Raw genomic sequence first — 26,670 nt, forward strand, 5'->3', positions numbered from 1 at the left:
CAATTAAAACATTTATCATGAACACATAGTATTTGCATTCTTTTCTAAGATACCAATGTCAAAAATGCCATATGAAATCATTCTGTCATGGTGAGTCTGATGTCATCAGTCATTATTTGCACAAACAGAACAGCTACCTTAGGTGAGCAACAGATGGATGGCTATGTGCCAAATCCCTACAGGTTGTTGAGCAAGATCTATCACTCTATTACTGCCTTTATGAAAACAACATCTTGCAAACTGCCTTACCATTGAAAAATACTAGAATTTCAAAAAGTTGCTGTGCTTCTACAGTAAGTAAAAACTATACCCACCACAGTTCTTTCGGCTAGTAATTAGAGTGCAACTACCTTTTCAACTACCTGACATCTGTTAATTAGTAATAAGCCCTTCTTCAGGAATGAGGAGAGTGTGCCAAGCAGGCTAAGATAAAAGGTAGGGAGGAGGGACTTGGGGGAGGGGCGTTGGGAATGCGATAGGTGGAAGGAGGTTAAGGTGAGGGTGATAGGCCGGAGAGGGGGTGAGGGCGGAGAGGTCGGGAAGAAGATTGCAGGTCAAGAAGGCGGTGCTGAGTCCGAGAGTTGGGACTGAGATAAGTTGGGGGGAGGGGAAATGAGGAAGCTGGAGAAATCTGCAACCGTACTTGTGGTTGGAGGGTTCCTAGGCGGAGGATCAGGCGCTCTTCCTCCAGGCATCGTGTTGCCATGGTCTGGCGATAGAGGAGGCCAAGGATCTGCATGTCCTTGGCGGAGTGGGAGGGGGAGTTAAAGTGTTCAGCCATGGAGCGGTTCGGTTGGTTGGTGCGGGTATCCCAGAGGTGTTCTCTGAAACGTTCCGCAAGTAGGCGGTCTGTCTCCCCAATGTAGAGGAGGCCACATTGGGTGCAGCGGATGCAGTAAATGATGTGTGTGGAGGTGCAGGTGAATTTGTGATGGATATGGAAGGATCCATTGGGGCCTTGGAGGAAAGTGAGGGGGGAGGTGTGGGCGCAAGTTTTGCATTTCTTGCGGTGGCAGGGGAAGGTGCCGGGAGTGGAGGTGGGTTTGGTGGGGGGTGTGGACCTGGTGAGGGAGTCACGGAGGGAGTGGTCTTTCCGGAACGCTGATAGGGGAGGGGAGGAAAATATATCCTTGGTGGTGGGGTCTGTTTGGAGGTGGCGGAAATGACGAAGGATGATCCGATGTATCTGGAGGTTGGTGGGGTGGTAGGTGAGGACCAGTGGGGTTCTGTCCTGGTGGCGATTGGAGGGGCGGGGTTCAAGGGCAGAGGAGCGGGAAGTGGAGGAGATGTGTTGGAGAGCATCGTCAACCACTTCTGAGGGGAAACTGCGGTCTTTGAAGAAGGAGGCCAACTGGGTTGTTCGGTATTGGAATTGGTCCTCCTGGGAGCAGATGCGATGGGACCGAAGGAATTGGGAATATGGGATGGTGTTTTTACAGGGAACAGGGTGGGAGGAGGTGTAATCTAGGTAGCTGTGGGAGTCGGTCGGTTTATAGTAAATGTCTGTGTTGAGTCGGTCGCCCGAGATAGAAATGGAGAGGTCTGGGAAGGGGAGGGAGGAGTCATGGACGGTCCAGGTAAATTTGAGGTCAGGGTGGAAGGTGTTAGTAAAGTGGATGAACTGTTCAACCTCCTTATGGGAGCACGAGGTAGCGCCAATACAGTCATCGATGTAGCGGAGGAAAAGGTAGGGGGTGGTGCCAGTGTAGCTGTGGAAGATGGGCTGTCCGACTCAACACGGACATTTACTATAAAACGACCGACTCCCACAGCTACCTAGATTACACCTCCTCCCACCCTGCCCCCTGTAAAAACGCCATCCCATATTCCCAATTCCTTCGCCTCCGTGGCATCCCAGGAGGACCAATTCCAATACCGAACAACCCAGATGACCTTCTTCTTCAAAGACCGCAATTTCCACTCACACGTGGTTGATGATGCTCTCCAACACATCTCCTCCACTTCCCGCTCCTCCGCCCTTGAACCCCACCCCTCCAACCGCCACCAGGACAGAACCCCACTGTTCCTCACCTACCACCCCACCAACCTCCAGATACATCGGATCATCCTTCGTCATTTCCGCCACCTCCAAACAGACCCCACCACCAAGGATATATTTCCCTCCCCTCCCCTATAAGCGTTCCGGAAAGACCACTCCCTCCGCGACTCCCTCATCAGGTCCACACCCCCCACCAACCCAACCTCCACTCCCGGCACTTTCCCCTGCAACCGCAAGAAATGCAAAACGTGCGCCCACACCTCCCCCCTCACTTCCCTCCAAGGCCCCAAGGGATCCTTCCATATCCGTCACAAATTCACCTGCACCTCCACACACATCATTGACTGCATCCACTGCACCCAATGTGGCCTCCTCTACATTGGGGAGACAGGCCGCCAACTTGCGGAATGTTTCAGAGAACACCTCTGGGACACACGCACCAACCAACCCAACTGCCCCGTGGCTGAACACTTTAACTCCCCCTCCCACTCCGCCAAGGACATGCAGGACCTTGGCCTCCTCCATCGCCAGACCATGGCAACACGATGCCTGGAGGAAGAGCGCCTCATCTTCCGCCTAGGAACCCTCCAACCACAAGTACGGTTGCAGATTTCTCCAGCTTCCTCATTTCCCCTCCCCCCACCTTATCTCAGTATCAACCCTTGGTCTCAGCACTGCCTTCTTGACCTGCAATCTTCTTCCCGATCTCTCCGCCCCCACCCCCTCTCCGGCCTATCACCCTCACCTTAACCTCCTTCCACCTATCGCATTCCCAACGCCCCTCCCCCAAGTCCCTCCTCCCTACCTTTTACCTTAGCCTGCTTGGCACACTCTCCTCATTCCTGAAGATGGGCTTATGCCCAAAACATCGATTCTCCTGCTCCTTGGATGCTGCCTGACCTGCTGCGCTTTTCCAGCAACACATTTTTCAGCTCTGATTTCCAGCATCTGCAGTCCTCACTTTCTCCTATCTGTTAATTAGTAATCAACCACATTGACACGAAAAATTAACTCCCAAGTGTTTTGAATTTGATTGGACAGTATCTTTCTATATTTTGTCTAAGTGACATTTTCAGGGAGTTTTGTGGAAGGTTTCCCTTTGTGGGCTATGGTGACTTTTCTCTCCGAATCATTATATATGTGGATTCCCACACACCCTTCTCAATGAATTATACAATCAAAGATGCAGGTGGAAGCTCAACTTTGTCAAGGACCTAAGGGCATTGATGCTGTTGGTGGCACAGTTTTGCAGCATGCCAAATGCCAAAAAGCCAGCAATTGCCATTCAAAGGGAAGTTCACATCCTGGTTTGTGGACAAAGGCCTAGAGGTCCTATTGGATGAGATGATGGAGAGATGGGCTATCCTCTTTCCGCAAGACCACCAAAGTGGGTTATATCATCAGATGCTAAAGGCTGTTTGGAGATTGACACCTGAATCTGTGCAATGTCCCTGGTGAGAAGAAACACCTTGCAATATAGAAAGAAGTTCAATGACCTTCTGAATTCTGCAAAGTTAAGGACACTATCTCCTCTCCACTGCCTTATACTTCACCACACACTTTGGCTGTGCCATTGCACACACTTCCTTCTAATGCTAAAGTTCTACCACTCTCCATACTGCATGCAGCATCTTCACTCAATGGCTCTTAATCATTGCACCCTCCCAAACTACTCATCCTTTCTGCTCTCTCTGCTTCCTACTCATTCACTGGAGATACTTCTTCACCTTTCCAGCTCCTGCACTGCCATTAACAGCTCTTCCAGCCATGTTCACCTCACTCAATTCTTCCTTCTGGTTTTGACCTGAAAAAAAAAGCCAAACAACACTTTGAGGGCATCCATATTATAACAGATTCCCCCACTTATATTTGTAAATAACAGTCATAATCCATTCTGTCTCCCAGGAATAATAGCTCCTATCTCACGCTTGAGTTTCCCACTTACCTCATCACAGCATGCAGTGATTCCTGATAACCAGCCCCTAGCTCTCCCCAAATATTTAATGACTGTGGTCAATCCTGTAACTGAAATTGGGCAATGTTTTTGACTGAGTGTGGCAGCACCCACTAATTCACAGCAGTCAATCTTTCACTCAACTAAGGACTAGTCCTGTTAGATTTTCAGACATGGCTATCTGGTTGAAGCACTGAGTGTATTTGCTGTGTTAACTGCTGGCACATGCTGTAGTTGTGAAACTGATATAGAACATTACTGTCCACCAATATGATCACACTCTTGACAGTTCAGCGTTGGCAATCATACCATATTTCCTGGCTTCGTGCCTGTGCTAAGAAGATCAGCAAAGCAGAGATGTTGTGATGTCCAAATATGAAGTGACTGCTAAGAAAGCAAGCTAAGCATTCTGAGAGACTTACCTCACATTTACATTTAATGGGTGTGTGAACCTATGGTCACATTGACCTGACAGCAGCCTGCTCATGAGCTCCAAACTGCACTAACAAAATGCTCAATTGTCTTCTGAGGTACTCCAAGACTGATCCTGATGATGTGGTGAGGCTGCTGTTTTGCAGATGCCAACTTCTGCAGACAAAAAGTGGAGACCGTCAACGTCCCCAAGAGATATTGGTGGATGAAGGTCAATATGGAGACCTGGAGAAGAAAATGGTGAGTTTTATTCTGACTTTCAAACGGGGAATTGGCACCATATAGTTTCTCATTGGTGCTCTGGACAATCACAGACCACATAGAATGAGGCACGATTAGCTAATCAAAATGCAAATCTTGAAAAGAAGGTCTTCACCACTGACAAGTGACACTGTCATCTAGCTGTGAAGCCTTAAATGTGAAAATTAGGCTTTTATTTACTCACATCAAGGATATCATTTTTAATTCTTACTGTTTTCTCCCAAATTTCTTGCCGTACCCAGACACTCACGGGCTAGGAAAATTCCACCAATTCTTTCACCCAGTGTTCTTCCCCAGCTGCCTATGTTACAACAAAAAAAATTATGCTGCTTGATATATTTTAAAAATGATACATTTCACAAACAATCAATAAACTGAAATGCTTATATATTGACCAAAAATCCACTGAGAGAAAACAATACAGATTCTGTAAACTACAATGATTTAAAATTAGCAGTATGAAACATCACAACTGGGGTAACATAATCATCGTTGCCCCTATATTTTCTTTCTCTATCTGAGCTTAGTTTGTTTCTGAACAAAATAAATGAAGCATTTGGCACCCACTGAAATCTGAAACTATTTGAAAAAGCTTTTAATACTCATTACAAACTTGTCTTTTGATATTCAGCAATCAGCCAATCTTGTCCATCATGAAAGTTTCTAGACATTTCTTGAGATACTATTTACCCCCACTTTTAGATTTAGATAGACAATCCTTTGTCTGAAATTCCGAAAATATTTTTCTTGAACTTTTTTTTGTCATTAACAAGGTTGTTTGGCATAAAACCAGTTATCCCAATTCCACACTCATATGACCCACATCACTCAGATGTGACACAGTGGCGTGGCCCAGCACTGGCAGGCATCAATTCTGTCTCCGTGCTCATAGTAATCACGAGTAGGTCTGCTGTTCAGTATTTTTTTTTAAACTTTACTATGAAAATGTCATTTAATCCTTTATCTGAAAAATTCTGAAATCCAAAACACAGCTTGTCCCAGGGGTTTCAGACAAAGGATTGTCTACCTGTATTAGACAGTCATAATGCATGAAATGAAAATCTGACCATGTCCTAGATTTAGCCTTAAGATTAGGATTCCAAATGGTGCAACCATCATTTTACACCTTAAGAATAGCTATTGAAATATAATCAAATTGAACATTTTATTTTGAAATTATGTGCATCATACAGTAAGTCATATTTACTTACTGCTATAAAAATGGCTCTAATTTTATTTAAATCTGAATTATTTTGCCTGTAACTTACTTTCCCTGAAGTTCTGCTCACCAATCATCCATTTGCTCATTGGGTTCACTTTTCCATGATTTCTCAAATCTAAAAATCTCAACTCTGTCCTTGGGAGGAGATGGATATTCTCCATGTCCGAAACCTCCTTCTGTCCTATAACCTTCTAATAAAGCTATATACCGCTGATTTCTTCTGTATTCCGCTCTCCCTTCACCCTACTTACTATTGTTAACTGCTTGTGAGTAGTTGAAAAAATGTTATCACTTCCACTCTGAAATTATCAAGCTCTAATTCTGTAATTTTCTTCATTGTTCCATATCTCCCACAAGCAGTGGGTGCAAAAGGGTTATCCTGCTTGCCATTCCAGAGCACCCTCCCAAGAAGACAGTAAAACTGCATGCTGAGCCAGAAAGTGTATATGAGGGCTTACCATGAGCTAATAGCAAATGTGCAGTGAGGAGCCTAGCAACATGTTTTTTTTATAAATAGACAGTGTCACTCAGAATCTGCATTTATTACGTCAGCCACTGGGTATTGCCAGGAGATGTAACTTAGACACAAGAGACAAAGTGGCCTCCTTTAGTGGTATAGGCTTCTCTGGCACTGAAGGTTATTATTGCGATGAAATCATCACTAAGTCAGTACACATAGCAACAATGGAAAACAGGCACAGGAGTAGGCCATTCAGCTCTGCTCCACCATTCATTATGATCATGGCTCATCATCCAACTCAAGAGCTTGTTCGCACATGTCCCACATATCCTTTGATCCCTTTTACCAACTATATCCAACTTGTTCTTGAAACCCTACAACATTTTGGCCTCAGCTGTCTTCTGTGGTAGTGAATGCCACAAGCTCACTACTCACTGGGTGAGGAAATTTCTCCTCATTTCTGTCTAAATGTCTCCTAAGTGGGTGGCACGGTGGCACAGTGGTTAGCACTGCTGCTGCACAGCGCCAGAGAACCGGGTTCAATTTCCGCCTCAGGCATCTGTCTGTGTGCAGTTTGCACATTCTCCCCGTGTCTGTGTGGGTTTCCTCTAGGTGCTCCGGTTTCCTCCCACAGTCTAAAAATGTTCAGGTTAGGTGAATTGGCCATGCTAAATTGCCCGTAGTGTTAGGTGAAGGGGTAAATGTAGGGGAATGGGTCTGGGTGCGTTGCTCTTCGGTGGGTCAGGGTGGACTTGTTTGGGCTGAAGTGCCTGTTTCCACACTGTAAGTAATCTAATAAAAAAAGTAAACTATCTCACCCTTTTCTGGACTCCTTTCCCATTGGGAGGGTCCATCCTGTCTAGTCATGTTAGACATTTGTGGGTTTCAATGAGACTCTTCCTCATTCTACTGAGCGCCAGCAAATATAATCCCAACTGAATCAACATCTTATACATCAGTCCTGCCATCCCAGGAATCAGTCTGTTAAACATTCACTGCATTTTCTCTCCAGCGAGAACATCCTTCCTCAGATAAGAAGACTAAAACTGTACATATTATTCCAGGCATGGTATCACCAAGATCCTATTGCCACAAAGACAAACATACCATCTGCCTTCTTGACTGCCTGTCACACCCGCACATTTTCTTCAACGACATGTGTATAAGGATACCCAGCTCTTGTTGTACATTCCCCTATTTCAGGTTATAGCCTTTCAAATAATAATCCACCTTTCTGTTTTTGCTCCCAAAGTGATAACCTCACAGTTACTGATATTATACTGTATCTTCCATTCATTTGCACACTCGTGCAGATAGTCCAAGTCACACTGAATCTCTCTGCATATCTCTGCATTCTCCTCACAGTTCACCCTCCCACTCAGCTTTGTGTCATCTGCAAATTTAATGATATTACATTTAGTTTTCTTGTCTAAATCATTGATATATATTATGAATGCCTGGGGTTCTCGCACTGATACCTGGTATCCAACTAGTTAGGAAAAAAGCCCATTTATTCTTACTTTTTCTGTCTGTTAACTAGTTTTATATCCATTTCAATTCATTGTCCCCATCCCACATGCTTTAACTCTACAAGCTAATCTCTTGTGCCTTTGTCAAAAACCTTCTGAAAGTCTAAATAAACCACACCCCCATAGTCAACTCTACAAATTACATCCTCAAATAATTCTAGTAGCTTTGTCAAGCAAGATTTCCCTTTTCATAAATCCATGCTGACTCTGTCCAATCTTTCCCCTATTTTTCAAGTGCTCAGCAATTAAACCTTCCAGAATGGACTTGAGTTTTTTCCCTACTATTGACATCAAGCTGACTGGTCTATAATTCCTAGTTTTCTCTCTGCCTTTTTTTTTAAAGTCAGGGTTTACATTAGCTACCCTTCAATCTGTAGGATTCCTGAGGTGATAGAATCCTGCAACATGATCACCAGTGCATCCATTATTTCTCAGGCCACTTCCTTAAGTACTCTGGGATGTAGATTATCAGGCACCAGGGATTTAGTTGATTTTAGTTCCATCCATCTTTCCAACATTATTGCCTACTAATACTGATTTCCTTCAGGTCCTCCATCTCACTAACCCTGTTTCCCCAACATTTGTAGTATGTTATTTGTGTCCTCCTTTGTGAACACAGAACTAAACTATATATTTAGTTGGTCAGCAATTTCTTGCTCCCCATTATAAATTTCCCCTTTCTGACTGTAAGGGACCAACACTTGTCTTCAATAATTTTGTTCTCTTCAAATACATAGAGCAACTTTTACAGTCAATTTTCATGTTCTCTTACTGTCATACTCTGCTTTCCCTTTCCCAATCAATCTGTTTGTCCTCTTTCGCTGACTTCTGAACTGCTCCTACTCCTCAGGTCTGCTGTTTTTTTCATCCAATTTGTATGTCTCTTCCTTGGATTTAATACTATCTCTAATTTCCCTTGTAAGCTCATCCCCATGGGTCCTTGCACAACTAGATTGCCAATTATTCCCCAAGACTTTTACAAAAACACAGAAGGGAGATTTTCCAGCTGCTGTTTTTTTTTCCATCAATGTGATGTGACAAGCAGTTAATGGGACACTTATTTGCAAGGTAAATGGGTGGCATGTGCATCAGTGACTCATACTATACTGATTCACTTTAACAGCCATCAAACAGGGGTGTGGGTGCAAAGATGCTTTTCTGCATGCTCAGTCATTTTTTTTCCTCTTTAGTTTCTTATATGCAAGCAACATGTGTCCCTCAATCTTTAAAAAAATGCACATTTTTTTCATCAGTACAGCTTTGTATTGTATTGTATCAACTGCATTTGTTCTAGCCTTTTAAGAGTGGTTGATGTGCAATTTTCCACTTCATCCTGTTGGTGGATGTCCAACTCCAGAGCAAATATGGGTCAGGACCCTTATGAATAATAAATTCAAGCTAATTCCTGCAATATGATGATGGGTCAGCTTGGTGGAGAGTTGTTGAGTGGCAATCTCAACACTCTGGTTCTGCTGGGACTAGAAAATTTATGCGACAGTGTTCATGCATGCATAGTTGCATCATATGTAAGTAATCATTCCCTAAACATCTGTAATGCATTGCTACCCAGTACCTTTGACTTTAAACTAATAAAACTCTCATTCTTAAAACACTGTAGAAAAGATGGTTAAAAACAGAATAGCAGGCAGAAAGAGCAAGATGCAAATAACTATGCTGCTGAATATGTTACATTTACAAATACTATCGGGCCTAAAAATGAAAGTTAAAAGATGACCAATCTTAATTTGTTCCTGTTTAAATAACGTCCAATAAATCACAGAGAACAATGTGCAGTGCCTCGTGTTTTCCCTCAGATAATTTACATCTCTCAGACAACAGCCATTTTTGTAGATTGCAGATGGTCACACTGACAGGTTTTTGGGAAGTAGTCACAACTGGGAGGGCACATGACATTGAGGAAGAGAGAAGCCATTCTAAGCAAAGTGGCATGCTTTTTTTTGGTATTAAACTCTTTGACAATTGTTTCAATGTTTCACTGTTTCAGTTGATCTGTTCCAGTTATCAGTCCCAACATCCATTAAGATTATAGCTTACAAATTTCGGGAAGTGGTTGTAGTGCTAGTGTAGATTAGTGCAATTTTCCACCTCATCCTGTTGGTGGATGTCCAACTCCAGAGTAAATATGGTTCAGGACCTTTATGAATAATAAATTCAAGCTAATTCCTATAATATGACGATGGGTCAGCTTGGTGGAGAGTTGTTGAGTGGTAATCTCAACACTCTGGTTCACGTTGAGATTAGGAGAAAGTGAGGGCTGCAGATACTGGAGATCAGAGTCCAAGAGTGTGGTTCTGGAAAAGCACAGCCAGTCAGGCAGCATCCGAGGAGCAGGAGAATTGATGTTTCAAGCATAAACCCTTCATTATGGCTTATGCTCGAAACATCGATTCTCCTGCTTCTCAGATGCTGCCTGACCGGCTGTGCTTTTCCAGCATCACATTGTTCAATACTCATGTTGAGATTAGTGTAATAGATTAGTGTAGCATAGATTCAGAGGGTTGCTGCAGACTTGTTGGGTCAAAGGGCCTGTTTTCACACTGTAGGGATTCTATGATTCTATGAAAACCACATCAGTCAAAGCCACGAAAGGCTTTAAACACAAAGATTCAATTTTTAAATTTAAGACACGGGAAGTCTAAAAGTCAATGTCACAAAAAACAGAAATTGCTGGAGAAACTCAGCAGGTCTGACAGCATATGTGGGAAGAAAACAGAGGTAGCGTTTCAAGTCCAGTGACTCTTCAACAGAACTGTTAGTAGCTAGAAAGAAAGTGCTTTTATGCTAAAGCTGAAGTGGTGGTGGTGGTGAGGGTTCAGGGAAACAGACTAGAGGTGAACAAATAAGTGGAAACATAGCCCAGAGAGAGAGAGAGAGAGAGATAAATGGGGTAGATAAACAAGGAGATTATGGATAACAGGCCAGGACAGAAGAAAAGCTGAATAAGTGCGAATAAAAACTAACAATGAGAAAATTGCTTAGCTGTGCTGAATGCAATCCATATGATATGATAGTCAGCCTAGGAATATATGTGAAAGGGTGACTGTGCTAAAGGGGACCCATGTATTAACAGGACTGGATGTGGGGTGGCTAAAAAACATGGAAGGATGGAATCAGGCTATAAAGTCATTGAACTCGACGTTGAATCGCAGAGATGTTGTTCTTCAAGCTTGCACTGAGGCTCGCTGGAACAGGCCTGCAACAAAAATGTTGACCAGTGATGCAACAGCAACTGGAAGCTCAGAGTCAATCCTTGGACAGATTGTAGGTGTTCTGCAAAGCAGTCATCCAACCAGTGCTTTGTTTCCCCAATATAGAGGAGACTACACGGTGAACAGGGCATACAGTAGATTAGATCGAATAAAGTACGTGTAATTCAGTGTTTCACCTGGAAGGTATGTCTGGGGTCTTGGATGGTGAGGAGGGAGGAGATAACAGGAAGGAATTGCACCTTCTGTGATTACATGGGAAGGTGCCGTGTGAGTGAGAGGAAAAGTTGGGAATGGAGGAGGACTCTACCAGAGTGTACTGCAGGGAATGGTCCCTACGGAATGCTGACAAGGGAGGAGAGGGTAATGTGTGTCTGGTCATTCTTTCTTCCCACAGATGCAGCCAGACCCTTTGAATTTCTCCAGAAATTTCTGTTTTTTGTACAGATCTCCAGCAACTACAGTTCTTTGTTTTATTTTATAGGCATCAATGTCAATCAGGAATAATGATAACAGAGTATAAGTCTGGAATCAGTAGAAATTTAAAAATAACAACTGGCATCATTGTAGTGCTTTCAACATAATACTTTAACATAAAAAAAACACATCACACAAGTGATTATCACAGTGTAAGAAAGCGGCTATAAAAATGAGAATAGTCAGTCCAAAGATGACACGAATGGGTAAGAATTTTAGAGGTAGCAAGGTTAAAGCAGGGAGCGATGAGACAGATGCTACTGTGGTAAAAGTAGGAATCTGTCTGTTATGTGATCAAAAATTCAACTTGGGTTGAATCAAGTTTCTAATTTATAAACTGTATGCTTCAAGATAATGAACAGGAGTTGGAGTCAGGGGTGAGAGGACTAAATCATGGTCAAGGATGATACCTTTGATCTTCTCAATACTTAACTGGACAAAATTGCAGCATGCCAAAAATTAGATGGTAGATACTTAAACTGATAGCAAACGTATAATAGAAGAACTGAGAAGGAGGTGGAGGTAGAGTTTCTTATCATCAGTACACAAATGGAAGCTAAAACCATAGTTTTGCTGAATAATTGACTACAGTTTAATAAAAATTGCATTTTCACCAGATAGGATAAGAAAATAATTCCACAGATTGTCAAGTTGGTGGGATCTTTTAGGACAGAGTGAGGACTGCAGATGCTGGAGATCAGAGTTGAGAGTGTGCTGCTGGAAAAGCACAGCAGGTCAGGCAGCATCTGAGGAGCAGGAGAACCTACGTTTCGGGCATAAGCCCTTCATCAGGAATGTTCCTGATGAAGGGCTTATGTCCGAAACGTCGATTCTCCTGCTCCTCGGATGCTGCCTGACCTGCTGTGCTTTTCCAGCAGCACACTATGGTGGGATCTTTTGCCTGTTTAAACCCTCCCCTACCTGAGGCAGGTGTTCCACTTGTAGTCTAAGCTACATCAGCAATTTTCAGTGTATAAATGTTGCTTACTCTCTCGGTTCTATGCCCCCCTCTCACTTTGTTTTGATTACTGCATCCGAGTTTCAGAATTAAACCAGAATCCAGGAGACCGGTTGGAATGCATTGATGGGGGAAATGGAGATTCAATGCTTGCTCACTCCAAATTGTTTCCAGAAAGTCTTCTTCATAAATTCAGTTCACACATGCTAGAAAGATGAGAGAACAACAGGAGTGAGGAGTAACCGACTTACGAACAGCATTTGTCCTGAGTAAGAATTCAACGTGTGAGTGTGTTAAACATCTCAGTTTATAAGTTTATAGGTTTGCTAAAGGGACTAACAGAAACCAGCACCTGTTTTAAATCAGAGTCCTGAAACTGATACTGAGTTTCTTGCTGCTGCACATTAACTATTCATTACATAGTTTTGGCTAACTAAACTGGGGAAAGCCAAATGGAGCTGATGCGAGTTGCAAAGTCTAAAACAATGCATACTGAAGTTAGCAGGGTGTTTCTTAAGCTTAAAAACAAGCAGAGGCAGTAGAGAGAGTCTGACACTTATTAATGACATGTGAGTTCTTAGAACCTACAGATTATCAGAACTACCACAAATACAAGATCTCTATGTTGATGGGCTTGCTTAAACTTAATTCAATGAACTTGAGCAACAACTGGAGACACAGGAACAGAAGGTAAGAGAAACAGTGGTTATCTATGTACTGGAGAGGAAACAGAAACAGGAGAAACAATTTTAACAATCAGAAGGTGGCGACATTTAGCATCTTAATATCACCAGACAGAAATTGATACCACAAATATCCTGTCACAGATGGCACAACAAATAGAGGCTTCTGAGGTCCATCAAACTGAAAACACCAAACTAAGTCATCAATCCTTCTTGTAGTTCTGAAAAAGGTGCATAGCATGGGTTATGACCATTTGGAAACTTGGATTTTTAAAATAGAGACAGATAGATTTTGGTTGTAGCTCTGCAAAGGTAACTTTTTATTTGAAAAAGATTTAAGAAAGTCATTTGTAACACTAACCTAAATACATTATTCCTAAGAAAGCATGAGATCCAGGTAAGTACTTAGAAGGATACTTGTGATGTTAAATGATTTGATATTATTTGACAAAATGTTTATACTGCTGGGTTTAGGACAGAAAGACACAACAGACCAGGGCACTCAACTTAGTCTTGGCTTCGGTAAATGTGAAAATTCAAAAGTGAGTTTTCACTCCAGCAGAAGGGATTTAGTTAGTGAGGTCTCTAAGTTGTGAGAATTAACATAGAAGTTTTCAACCTGTCAGATGTGGAAAGAGGTTCAGAACAGCAACTGCGAAGAATTTCTAAAACTGTCTCTGGTGTATGTGAAGGAGAACAGCAAAGAATCAGTTAAGTAAGAAATTAAAGGGCTGAGATTGGAGTGATATTTCTTTGGAACTGAGAATCTTTAAAAGGAAATTGCTGGGAAATTGGTTGAAAATTTGTTTTGCTATTTGTGTTATATTCTTTCTAAATTGTCACATATGTATATAGCTTTTCTTATCTTTTGTGCAATAGAGTCCAAGAGCCATACTGCATGGAAACAGTCCCTTTGGTCTAACTATTCCACACTGATCATGTTCTCAAACTAAACTAGTCCCACCTGCCTGTGTTTCAAACATATCCCTCCAAATCTTTCATATTCATGTACTTATCCAAATGTTTTTAAATGTTATAATTGTACCTGCATCTACCACTTCCTCTGGCAGTTCATTCCACACACAAAACACTCTGTGTAAAAACAAAGTTGCACCTCATGTCTCAAATCTTTTTTCTGTCATCTTATAAATATGCTCCCTAGTTTTGAACCCATCTCCCTTAGGTTGCTATTCACCTTATCTATGCCCCTCATGATTTTATAAACCTCTATAAGGTCACCCCTCAACCTCCTACGTTCCCAAGAAAATCAACCCAGTCTATCCAACCTATTTTTATAACTCAAACCCTCCATTCCTGGCAACATCACGGGAAATCTTTTCTGAACTCTCTCCAATTTAATAATATCCCTCCTATAACAGAGCAACCAGAACTGCACACAGTACGCCAGAAGAGGCCTCACCAACGTCCTGAAAAAACTCAACATGACATCCCACCTCCTATATTCAAACATCTGAGCAACACTTGCATGTGCTAAATGCCTTCTTAACAACCCTGTCTGCCTGTTACACAAATTTCAAAGAATTATGTACCTGAATCTCCAGGTCTCTGTTCTACAACACTACCCAAGGCCCTACCATTAATTGTATAAAACCTGCCCTTCTTTGTCTTACCAAAATGCTTTACTTGCTTTTTATGGAAATTAAACTCCATCTGCCACTCCTCAGCCCATTAACCCAATTGATCAAGATTCCTTTGTAATTTTAGATAACCTTCTTCACTGTTCGCTGCACCATCAATTCTGATGTCATCCATAAATTTAGTAACCATGCCACCTGTATTTTCATCAAAATCATTGATACAAATGACAAACAAAAGTGGACTTGGTATCAATTCCGATGGAACACCACCGATCATAGACTTGCAGTTCAAAAAACTGTCCACCATCACCCTCTATCTGCTGCCATAAAACCAATCTTGTATCCAAATGGCAAGCTCACCCTGAATCCCATGTGGTCTAACTTTAATAATTAGTCTACCATGCGGGACCTTATCAAAGGCTAAATTCTAAGTAAACAATATCTATCACTCTGCCCTCATCAATCTCTTTGATTACTTCCTCAAAAAACCCAATCAAGTTTGTGAGAGAGGATTTCCCTCGCACAAAATCATGCTGACTATCCTAATCATTCCTTACCTCTCCAAATATATGTAAATCCTATCTTTCAGAATCACCCCATAACAACTTATGAATCATAGATGTCAGACTTACACGTCTATAGTTCTAAGGCTTCTCCTTACAGCCTTTTTTAACTAAAGGCACAACATTAGCTACCCACCAGCCCTCAAGCACCTCACCCGTGGGTATAGATGATGCAAATGTTTCTGCCAAAGGCCCTGCAATTTCCTCCCTCACTTCCCACAATGTCCTGAGATACACTTTATCAGATCCTGGAGATTTATCCACTTTTATGTTTTCTAAGACATCCAGCATTTCCCCTTCTGAAATGTGAACTGTTTTCAAAACATCAATATTTATTTTCTTGAGTCCTCTATCTTCCCCTTGTTTCTCCAAAGTAAAAACAGACATGAAATATTCATTTAATATCTCTCCCATCTCCTGAGGCTCAACATAGAGGTGACCTCGGTGATCTTTCAGGGACTCTATTCTCTCTCTCGCTGCCAGTATTTGGCCAATATCCCTCTAACCCCTTCCTATTCATATACCCATCCAGATGCCTTTCAAATATTGTAATTTTACCCATCACCACCATTTCCTCTTGTAGCTCATTCCATACACGTACCACTCTCAGTGAGTTACCCCTCAGGTTAATTTTAAATATTTCCTCTCTTAAACCTATACCCTTCAGTTTTGGACTCACCCACCCTAGAAAAGACCTTGGTTAATTACCCTATCCATGCCCCTTATGATTTTATAAACCTCTAAGGTCACCCCTCAGCCTCTGACGCTCCAGGGAATAATGCCCCAGCTTATTCAGTCTCTCCCTATAACTTGTGCTAAAGAACATCTGTAGCCTTGCATTATTATTTTAAGTGACTAATCATCACAGTATCTAACTGCAAAAATTAAACCTATACGCAAATCGCCAGATTTATTCTTGGATATGACTTGTTCTGTCTTGCTATCAGCTGGGATCATATCATAGACAATTATAACTGAACAGAAGACAAATTTACTGTCATGTGGGCTTAGACCCCTACTCTGCCGACATCTTGCAAAAAAGGGTTCCTAGCCCAGCTACCTCCTTTGCAGAGATGGGAACATTGTACAGGCCCTTCAGCCCATTGGGCCAGCACCACCTTTTCATATAATTATAATTGATTATCTGCTTCAATGCCTTTTTCCTCACATTATCACCGCAACACTTTACATCACTGGCATTTAGAAATCTGACCAAATGTATTCAATTATTGAGCATCCACAGCCCTCTGTGGTAGAGAACTCCAAAGATTCACAACCCTCTGAGTAAACAAAATTCTCCTCAGTCCTGCATGACTTCCCCCTTAATACGAAATTACGTCCATTGGTTCAGGTCTCTCCAACAGAGGACATCTCTTCCCTGCATCAACCCTGTTCATTGCTTTAAATATTTTGTAGGATTCATTCAACTAGATCACCTCTCATTCTTTGAAACTCAAGACATTACTAGTCCAGTTGCCCCAATCTCTCTTCATAGAACAGTCTTACCCTCACAGGAAACCAGTCTGGTGAACTTTAATGGCACTTCCCCAATAGAAATAATATCCTCTTAAGCTAAGAGGATCAAAACTGCACACAGTACTCTAGGTGCAATCTAATCAATGTCATTTCCAATTAATACAAGACTTTGCTACCCCTGTACACAAATCCCCTTGGAATAAAGCCTTCCTAATTGCCTATGGCACCTCCATGTTTGCCTTCAGTGACTTAACTGATGAAGATATCCAGGTCCCTTTGCCCGCCTACATTTTTTAATTATTTACCATTTAAGAAATAATCTGTGAATCTTTCTCCCTATCAAAAACCTCATATTTTTCCACACTGTATTCAATCTGCCAAGTTCTTGCCCACTAAACAAGCCTGTCCACATCTTCTTTAAGCCTCTTTGCATCTTGCTCCAAGCACACAAGCCAACCTAGTTTTGTTTTGCCATCCTTGGAAATATTACATCTGTTCCCCACATCCAAATCATTGATATCTATTGTGAGCAGCTGGGACCCCAAGCACTGATCCTAGTGGTACCCTATCAGTCGCAGCCTTGCAATGCAATGGCCCTTAATTGTGCTCAGGGCAATCTCTTGTGGGTGGCTTAATCAAACCTTTCCTGAAAAACCAAATTTTCTCTGTCCATCAATTACTCTGTATCAATTCTATGAGTAATACCCTCAAAATAACTAATAGAAGTTCAGTAAACATGACATCCCATTCACAAATTGATGGTATACCCATCAGATCATTATTATCCAAGCATACATATATCACATCCTTTATAATAGATTTTACCGTCTTCTCTGCTTCTGATGTACAGATGTAAAGCTAACAGGTCTGTAGTTTCCCAATTTCGCTCTCCTTCTCTTTTTGCAGTATGGGGTGACATTGCTACTTTTCAGTCTGCAGGAACGTGGCCAGAATCTAGACAATTTTGGAAGGTGATCATCAATGCATCCATTATCTCCATATTGACCTTATTCAACACCTTGGAATATAGATTATCAGGGGATCTTGGGGATTTATCAACCTTCAGTCCAATTAATTTCTCCAACACAATTTAATTATTAGTCCCAATTTCATTTGATTCTGCATCCTCGCTCATCTCTTAGATCTCTAATTCTGTGAGATTTCTTACATACTCTTCCATGAAGTCATACACAAAGTTATCATTCATTTTCTCTAAAAATTCTCTATTTACCGTTATAAATTCTCCCAAATCTGCCTGTAATGGGCCCACACTTACCTTCGCAAAATGTTTCTTTTTCATTTACCATTGAAGTTTTTACAGTCTGTTTCTATGTTTTTCGCTACTTTGCATTCATATTCAAAGTTCCTTTCCTTTATCAGTCTGTTGGTCTTTCTTTTCTGTATTCTAAAATCCTCGCAATATTCAGATTTATGACTATTTCTGGTAACTTTCTAGGCCTTTAATTCATCTTTTGCAATCCTTAACTTTTATTGTTAGCCACGGTTGACTGGCTGTTTTGGGAGCTTTGGGCCTTGATGGAAAGCATAGCTGCTTAAATGATTGTAAACTATCCATTGCCCGAGTGCCATCATACCTTTGAAATTATTCCCTCAATACTTCTCAGCTAATTTACCCCATTTACTTGAATAAATCTGTTCATATTGAAAACCCTGGCTTCAGATTGAACTACCTTTCAAACATAAGGTAAAATTCTATCATATAATGGTCACTCATCATTAAAGATTCTTTTACGGCAAGTGTTTGAATTTATCTTCTTTGTTACAAAGTATTGGATCTAAAATAATCTGTTCTCCAGTTGGTTGCTCAGAACAGTCCTCACAAAGTCCAGAAACTCATCCTCTACAACATTAATGCACATTAGTTTTAGCAATCTGTAGGCAAATTAAAGTCATCCATAATTGCTACATTACACACACTACCTGCTACCTTAACCTCCTGATTAATATCGTGCCCCACACTACCACTTACTTTGTGGTCAAAAACAACTTCTGCCAGTGTGTGTAACCCCTTGCCATCTTTTCTTTTTGATCTCCACACAAACAGATTTCACAATTTGTATTTCCTCTTGCATCAATGTACTGTTCCAGTCCTTAAGATAAGTGCAACACCACCTCATTTTCCTTTTTGCTATCCTTCCTAAATGTCAAATATTCTTAACTATCCAGTTCCTAATCTTGGTCAGCCTGTAATCATGTTTCTGTATCGACAATTAGATCATATCCATTTAACTCTATTTGTGCCTTTAAGTCATCTAACATTGTAAATGCTGCATACATTCAGGTAAAAATCACGAGGTATTGTGTGATTTTTAACTTTGTTCACCACAGTCCAACATTAGCACCTCCACATCATACATTCAGGTCGAGTGCCCTTAAAGTGCTGTCTTTTTGATATTATTCCTCATTGTAAGACTCACCTTCATTGTTAACACACACCTTCATGTTTCCTCCTTCTAAGTTCACTGTCACTTTTCTATTTCTTTACATCCTTCTAACTTGAGCTACCTCACAGGTTACCATCCTCCCGGGCAAGCTACTTTAAATACTTATTAGCACTAGCAAACCTTCAGTGATCTTAGAAGTCTTCATTTGCACACAGTATTGTTTGCACAGGTTCTATGCGGTGAGGGAACTATTTGAAAGATACATTGAAAAGGCAGTCCTCATGTCAACTACAATAAGCTATGCCTCAAACCACTCCTTTGGGTCCGAATGTCCTCTTGTCAAATTAGAGCATGTTCATGCCATTGACCTATTAATACACCGCATAGAACCTATGCAAACAATACTGTGTGCAAATGAAGACTTTTTTAAAAAGAGTCATTCATAACGGTCCACTATGTTACATAAAAACTCCTTCTAAACAGTGTGTTGAATTAGTCAAATCCCCGTAAAGTAATGCCAGCAGAAACCACAAGCACTTGAAGTGGAGATCAGAGAGCTTGAGCTGTCAATCAAGAGGGAGTCAGGTTTCAGCAGACTACAGATGTCTAGATTCTCTAAAGATGCATAATAAGGCTTTGCTGAGAGCCCAGACAACCACTAACCACTGTAACAATGCAAACTCAGGGAAAACATTGCTTTCTTGACACTTTAATTGCTGTGTTAAGAACAAATTAATGAATGAATTCTCCTAAAGCTTCAGCTGAAGATCCCATTGTCACGATTAGATCCATTGACCCTCTACACTGTGAAAATCAATGAATATGGAAATACCATACCTTTAAATGGACAGCATGGGGATAGGTAAAGAGGTGCAGCCTGGCATAAGAGGAGCATGATGGATCATAGAGTGACATGGGTTCATATGGAATGAAGAGAAGGGCATAGCCTGGCATGGGAGGCATGAGGGGTCAAAATCTTGCATAGGTAGCAAGCAGGATCGGGGTGGGTAGAGGGCTTTCTCGAGCATGACTCATGAGTTGCCCACATTGATGGTAACGGAGTTAGGGAGCATACAGATTCAATATTACCATTTCATTACCGAGATTGCTATGTAGATCCAAGCATCTGCATGGTGTAATCTGCCTCTGCATAAACAGGAAACTGAGTCATTTGCTTCATCAGACATGATGTAGTCAATCTTTTATTTTTATAGGCAGTCCAGCCTTCTCAAAATGAAGCTGAACTCAATACTTTTGCTGCTTTCCGCAACAAGAAAAATGGGCAAGAGGACAGGGAGAGGACTTCAGGTGATTGATATGGTCCTGGATGCCTTCGTGGTGGAGATAGATATGAGAGAGACAATGCTTCCACCATTGGTAGAAGGGTCAGTTTCCATGCTGTACAACTCTATGACTCTGAGTCCTCTGTAGAAAACTTGCTCTCCAGTGAGATGGCTCACAAGTCTCATTTCCTCAAATTATCCTCATTTGGCTGCAGCCACTTCTCCATGTGGCTCATTACTTACTGATCCCAAATTTTGTATCAGCTTTTAAGATATCTCCAGTACCAGTATCTGAGCTGATAACTGCAAGTATCATATTAAATGATGAGTGTTGTTCACCCATGTTGTAATGTTGGGCTCTCTCCTGTATCGAGGTTGCTATGGAGGGTCAGGTGGATTTTTTTGGCTGTTTGTAAGCAGAGAATCAAAACAAGATTTGGAGTGAAGTGACATAGAGTCATACAGCACAAAAACAAGCCCTTCATTCCAACTCACCATGCTAACCAGGTTTCCTAAACTGAACTCGTCCCGTTTGCCTGATTTTCACCTGTATCTCTCTATACCTTTCCTATCCATGTACCTGTCCGAATGTCTTTTAAATGTTGTAATTATATTCACTTCTATGACTTCCTTTGGCAGTTTGTTCCATATACGTACCACCCTCTGTGTGGAAAAATGTTGTCCCTCAAGCCCCTTTCCCCTCTCACCATAAACCTATACCCTCTAGTTTTGGACTCCCCTCACTCCAGGTAAAAGACCTTGGCTATTCGCCTTATCTATGCCCCTCATGATTGCCTATGTTGAAAGCATCTGCAGCTTGGTCTTCATGCCAGATAGCAGGATGAGCTTGTGCTCAGTGTTGAGAAGAAGCAGAACCATATCATCATCTGCAATGTTCTCACCAGGTGTCAGCTGTGTTGCAGTCAGGCCCATGATGTGGACAACCATCACCTCTGAAGAGCTCAAGAAATGCAGGTGTCCTTAACATGTGCTCTGTTCTTTTTGCATGCCACTTTCTCCAAAAGGGAGAGCATTGCAGTTTATTTGAGTGATGAGCCTGAAACTGAAAAGCTGAGTAGGTAGAGGTACATAAAGGTAGCAAGAAGTGGCTGCCAGACATACAGAACTTGTCGGTGAGTGAGGTGTCATAATTGGATTCCTGTTTGCTGGGAGTATTTTTGGCTGAGTGATGAGGGTAAGATGTTTTGAACAGCTTGAGGGGATGGTGACATTCTGAAGGTCATTAGGCTTCTTGTAGCATTGCTGCGAGATCTTCAGATCTAGATGCTTGCAATTGACCTCCAGAGTCATTTGCTGCCAGTCACTTAGAGTCATAGCATCATAGAGATGTACAGCATGGAAACAGACCAGTTATCCTAACCTAATCTAGTCCCATTTGCCAGCACTTGGCCCATATCCCTCTAAATCTTTACTCTTCATATCCCCATCCAGATGCCTATTAAATGTTGTAATTGTACCAGCCTCTACCACTTCCTCTGGCAGCTCATTCCATACATGTACCACCCCCTGCATGAAGAAGTTGCCCCTTAGGTCTCTTTTATATCTTTACCCTCTCACCCTAAACCTATGCCTTCCAGTTCTGGATTCCCCCACCCCAGGGAAAAGACTAAGTCCATTTATCCTATCCATGACCCTCGTAATTTTGTAAACCTCTATAAGGTCACCCCTCAGCTTCCGACGAGACAGGGAAAACAGCCCCAGCCTGTTCAGCCTCTCCCTATAGCTCAAATCCTCCAACCTAGGCAACATCCTTGTAAATCTTTTCTGAACCATTTCAAGTTTCACAACATCCTTCCGTTAGAAAGGAGACCAAAACTGCATGCAATATTCCAACAGTGGCCTAACCAATATCCTGTACAGCCACAACATGACCTCCCAACTCCAATACTTAATGCTCTGATCAACAAAGGAAAACGTACCAAACACCTTCTTCACTATCCTATCTATATGCGACTCCACTTTCAAGGAGCTATGAACCTGCACTCCAAGGTATCTTTGTTCAGCAACACTCTCTAGGACCTTACTATTAAGTGTCTAAGTCCTGCTAAGATTTGCTTTCCAAAAATGTAGCACCTCGCATTTATCTGAATTAAACTCCATCTGCCACTTCTCAGCCCATTGGTCCATCTGATCAAGCTCCTGTTGTAATCTGAGATAACCTTTTTCGCTGTCCACTACACCTCCAATTTTGGTGTCATCTGCAAACTTACTAACTGTACCTCTTATGCTCTCATCCAAATCATTTATATAAATGACAAAAGGTAGAGGAGCCAGCACCGATACTTGTGGCACTCCACTGGTCACAGGCCTCCAGTCTGAAAAACAAACCTCCACCACCACCCTCTGTCTTCTACCTTTGAGCCAATTCTGTATCCAAATGGCTAGTTCTCCCTTTATTCCGTGAGATCTAACCTTGCTAACCAGTCTCCCATGGGGAACCTTGTTGAACGCCTTACTGAAGTCCATATAGATCACATCTACCATTCTGCCCTCATCAATCCTCTTTGTTACTTCTTCAAAAAACTCAATCAAGTTTGTGAGACATGATTTCCCATGCCTAAAGCCATGATGATTATCCCTAATCATTCCTTGTCTTTCCAACTACATGTACATCCTGTCCCTCAGGATTCCCTCCAACAACTTGCCCACCACCGACGTCAGGCTCACCGGTCTATAATTCCCTGGCTTGTCCTTACTACCCTTCTTAAAGAGTGGCACCATGTTAGCAAACCTCCAGTCTTCCGGCACCTCACCTGTGACTATCGATGATACAAATATTTCAGCAAGAGGCCCAGCAATCACTTTTCTGGCTTCCCACAGAGTTCTAGGTTCACCTGATCAGGTCCTGGGGATTTATCCACCTTTATGCATTTCAATACATCCAGCACGTTGTCCTCTGTAATCTGGACATTTTGCAAGATGTCACCATCTATTTCCCTATAGTCTATATCTTCCATATCCTTTTCCACAGTAAATACTCATGCAAAATATTTGTTTAGTATCTCCCCCATTTTCTGCAGCTCCACACAAAGGCCACCTTTGAGGGGCCCTATCCTCTCACTAGTTACCCTTTTGCCCTTAATGTATTTGTAAAAACCCTTTGTATTCTCCTTTAGTCTATTTGCCAAAGCTATCTCATGTCCCCTTTTGGCCCTCCTGATTTCCCTCTTGAGTATACTCCTACTCCCTTTATACTCTTCTAGGGATTCACTCGATCTTTCCTGTCTATACCTTACATATTTTTCCTTCTTTTTCATAACCAAACCCTGAGTTCATCTGCCTTGCCTGTTAGGCCCCTTGCATTGAAATAAATGCAGTTTAATTTATTAGTCCTACCTTGTCCCTGCCTGCCCGGACTGTTTGACTCGCTTCTGTTTTCAACTGTGGGAAAGTGAGGACTGCAGATGCTGGAGATCAGAGATGAAAATGTGTTGCTGGAAAAGCGCAGTAGGTCAGGCAGCATCCAAGAAGCAGGAGAATCGACATTTCGGGCATGAGCCCTTCTTCAGGAATGAGGAAAGTCAAGACTTGCCCGAAACATCGATTCTCCTGCTCCTTGGATGCTGCCTGACCTGCTGCGCTTTTCCAGCAACACATTTTCAGCTCTGTTCTCAACTGTACCAGTCTCAGATTGATCTCTTTCCTGACTATCTCCCTGCCCCCACCCCCTTCCCACCTTACTAGTTTAAATCCTCCCGAGCACCTCTAGCAAATCTCCCTGCCAGTATATTAGTCCCCTTCCAATTTAGATGCAAACCATCCTTCTTGTACAGGTCACTTCTACCCCAAAAGAGATTCCAATGGTTCAAAAATGTGAATCCTTCTCCCATACACCAGCTCCTCAGCCATACAAGAGGTCATTGTAATGAGTGGTACGTCGGGTTCCAAGAGATCAATTGTGTTAGAGGACTGTTTAATCCGAGGTATAGACAGACGTTTCTGTGGCCAGTAGTGAAAAATCAGAATGATGTGTTGTGTTGCTTACCTGGTGCCAGGATGAAGGATGTCTCAGAGAAGGTGCAGAATGTTCTCCTATTCCTGCCCTCATTATCTCATGACACCGGGTGTAATCCAGATATTACTACTCTCGAGGACCTCCTTTTTAAATTTCTGTCTAACTCTCTGTAATCTCCCTTCAGAATCTCAACCTTTTCCCTTCCTATGTCAATGGTTCCAATGAGGACAATGACCTCTTGCTGGTCCCTCTTTCCTGTGAGATCATTCTGCATCGTCTCTGAGACATCCTTGATCCTGGCACCAGGGAAGCAACACACCATTCTGATTTTTCGCTGCTGGCCACAGAAACGTCTGTCTATACCTCGGATTAAACAGTCCTCTAACACAATTGATCTCTTGGAACCCGACGTACCCCTCATTACATTAGAGGCAGTCTCAATACCAGAAACTTGGCTGCTTGTGCTACATTTCCCTGAGAATCCATCACCCCCTACATTTTCCAAGTCAGCATACTTGGTTGAAATGAGTATAGCCACAAAAGACTCCTGCTCTAGCTGCCTACCTCTCTTACCTTTCCTGGAGTTAACCCATCTATGTGACTGTATCTGAGACATTCCCCCCTTCCTATAACAGCCATCCATCACATACTGTTGCTGTTGCAAATTCCTCATTGCCTCTAACTGTCTCTCCAACCGATCCATTCGATCTGATAAGATTCGCAACCAACAGCATTTATGGCAGATATAATCCGCAGTAACCCTTAAACTCTCTTTAAACTCCCACATCTGACAAGAAGCGCATATCACTCTACTAAAGGCCATTTTTGCTCCTTCACAATTTAGAGAACCAGAAAATAACACCGTCTTATTCCTCTACAAAACACTGCCCCAGGTTAAATTAATAGTTGTGGCTTATATTTTAAGTTTAATTAAAAGACATATCGCAAAAAACATATAATCAAGAAAGAACCCACTCTACTCACTACTGCAGACTTTCTGTAGATCACACTTAAAAACAATTAACTTATCTGCTTCTGTGCTGTGAACTTTGCCCAAACATTTCCTCCAAGATCAGTTGTGAATTTCACTGTTTGTTAATTTTCCCAGGCGTACTCCGATGTCCAGCGATACATGAATTCAAACAGAAAAGGCAGTAACTGTGCAGGTTCACTGCTGTGTCAGTTTCTTTCTCTCTCTCCCCTGTACTGTCCTCACCATGTGCTTCCTTTGTCTGTTCTTCTCCCTTTTAAAACTGCTGTTGTTTTGACTTTTTTTTTTCCAAAGTTCCAAAACAATGCAACATCATATAAAACAGTAATTACTGCTCCTGGAATTCAAGGAAATCACCTCCAACACCTAAAATACCTCAATAAAGGAGCAGCCATTACAGCCATGTAGACCTTAAAGAGTTGGTCAACAGGGCTTATGCAGGAAACATCAACTGCCCTGCTCCTCAGATGCTGCCTGGCCTGCTCTGCTTTTCCAGTGCCACACTTATTGACTATGATCTCTAGCATTTGCAGAGCTCACTTTCTCCTCACACAGATCAAGATGTCAATTACATTGACGGGCTCGGTAGACAACTTCTTGTTACTGTCAAGAAGCACAACGGAGTTGGCTTCAACTTGTTAGAGGACACCACAGAACACTCAGCTTCTCCACAGACTCTCCTTAATCTCCGATTGTACTGCAGATCAAGAGACAAAGCAAGTGCAGCTCACATACCTATTGCAGTCTCTTGCATCTACTCTTCTTGACGAACTGTGAGGATACAGCAACATTCTCTTCCAAACCCAGAACTCATCACAACTTCCTCAAAAATATACCTAATTTCAGAAACTTTCATGCCCCCTCATCTGCAAGTTGATTGTTTGGATTTTAAATACCATTACCTTTAACCCCTCTTCAAGGTGAATGTTTGAATTTTGATGAGTGGCATACACAATTGTCATATAGGTCAGCATTTCCAGATTTGGAATGTGGGCATCACATCAGCTATTAGGGAAAATATTATGCTATCACCAATTTGATTCCTTTGAAGTTTCAAGATTAAACACCAACAAAGCCATGCTGCAAGTGGCTGATGTTGTAGCATGCTCTCCCAAAGGCCACTGGGATACTGGGCTGCTGCAAATGGCAATATTATGGATCTGAATTTTGCAGCAA

At 42.0% G+C, this 26,670-nt stretch overlaps 1 protein-coding gene across 8 annotated transcripts in view; it reads right to left on the reverse strand.

The window, feature by feature from the left end:
- Positions 1-26,670, reverse strand: part of foxp2 (forkhead box P2) — a 795,054-nt gene that overhangs the window by 585,693 nt on the left and 182,691 nt on the right. Inside the window, exons 1-2 of one of the 8 annotated variants that reach the window (XM_043709543.2) lie at positions 4,858-5,144; positions 4,376-4,610 (exon numbers count right to left, since the gene is read on the reverse strand). The exons of the other annotated variants lie outside the window; for them this stretch is intronic. The gene's annotated coding sequence lies outside the window, so the exon portion shown is untranslated. Of the gene's footprint in view, positions 1-4,375; positions 4,611-4,857; positions 5,145-26,670 lie in introns of those variants that run through there. 8 annotated transcript variants of the gene reach the window in all.

The sequence above is a fragment of the Chiloscyllium plagiosum genome, unplaced genomic scaffold, assembly GCF_037043375.1.
Source record: "Chiloscyllium plagiosum isolate Xiang-an unplaced genomic scaffold, Cpla_swu_hap1 HiC_scaffold_19, whole genome shotgun sequence".
Taxonomy (NCBI): Eukaryota; Metazoa; Chordata; class Chondrichthyes; order Orectolobiformes; family Hemiscylliidae; genus Chiloscyllium; species Chiloscyllium plagiosum.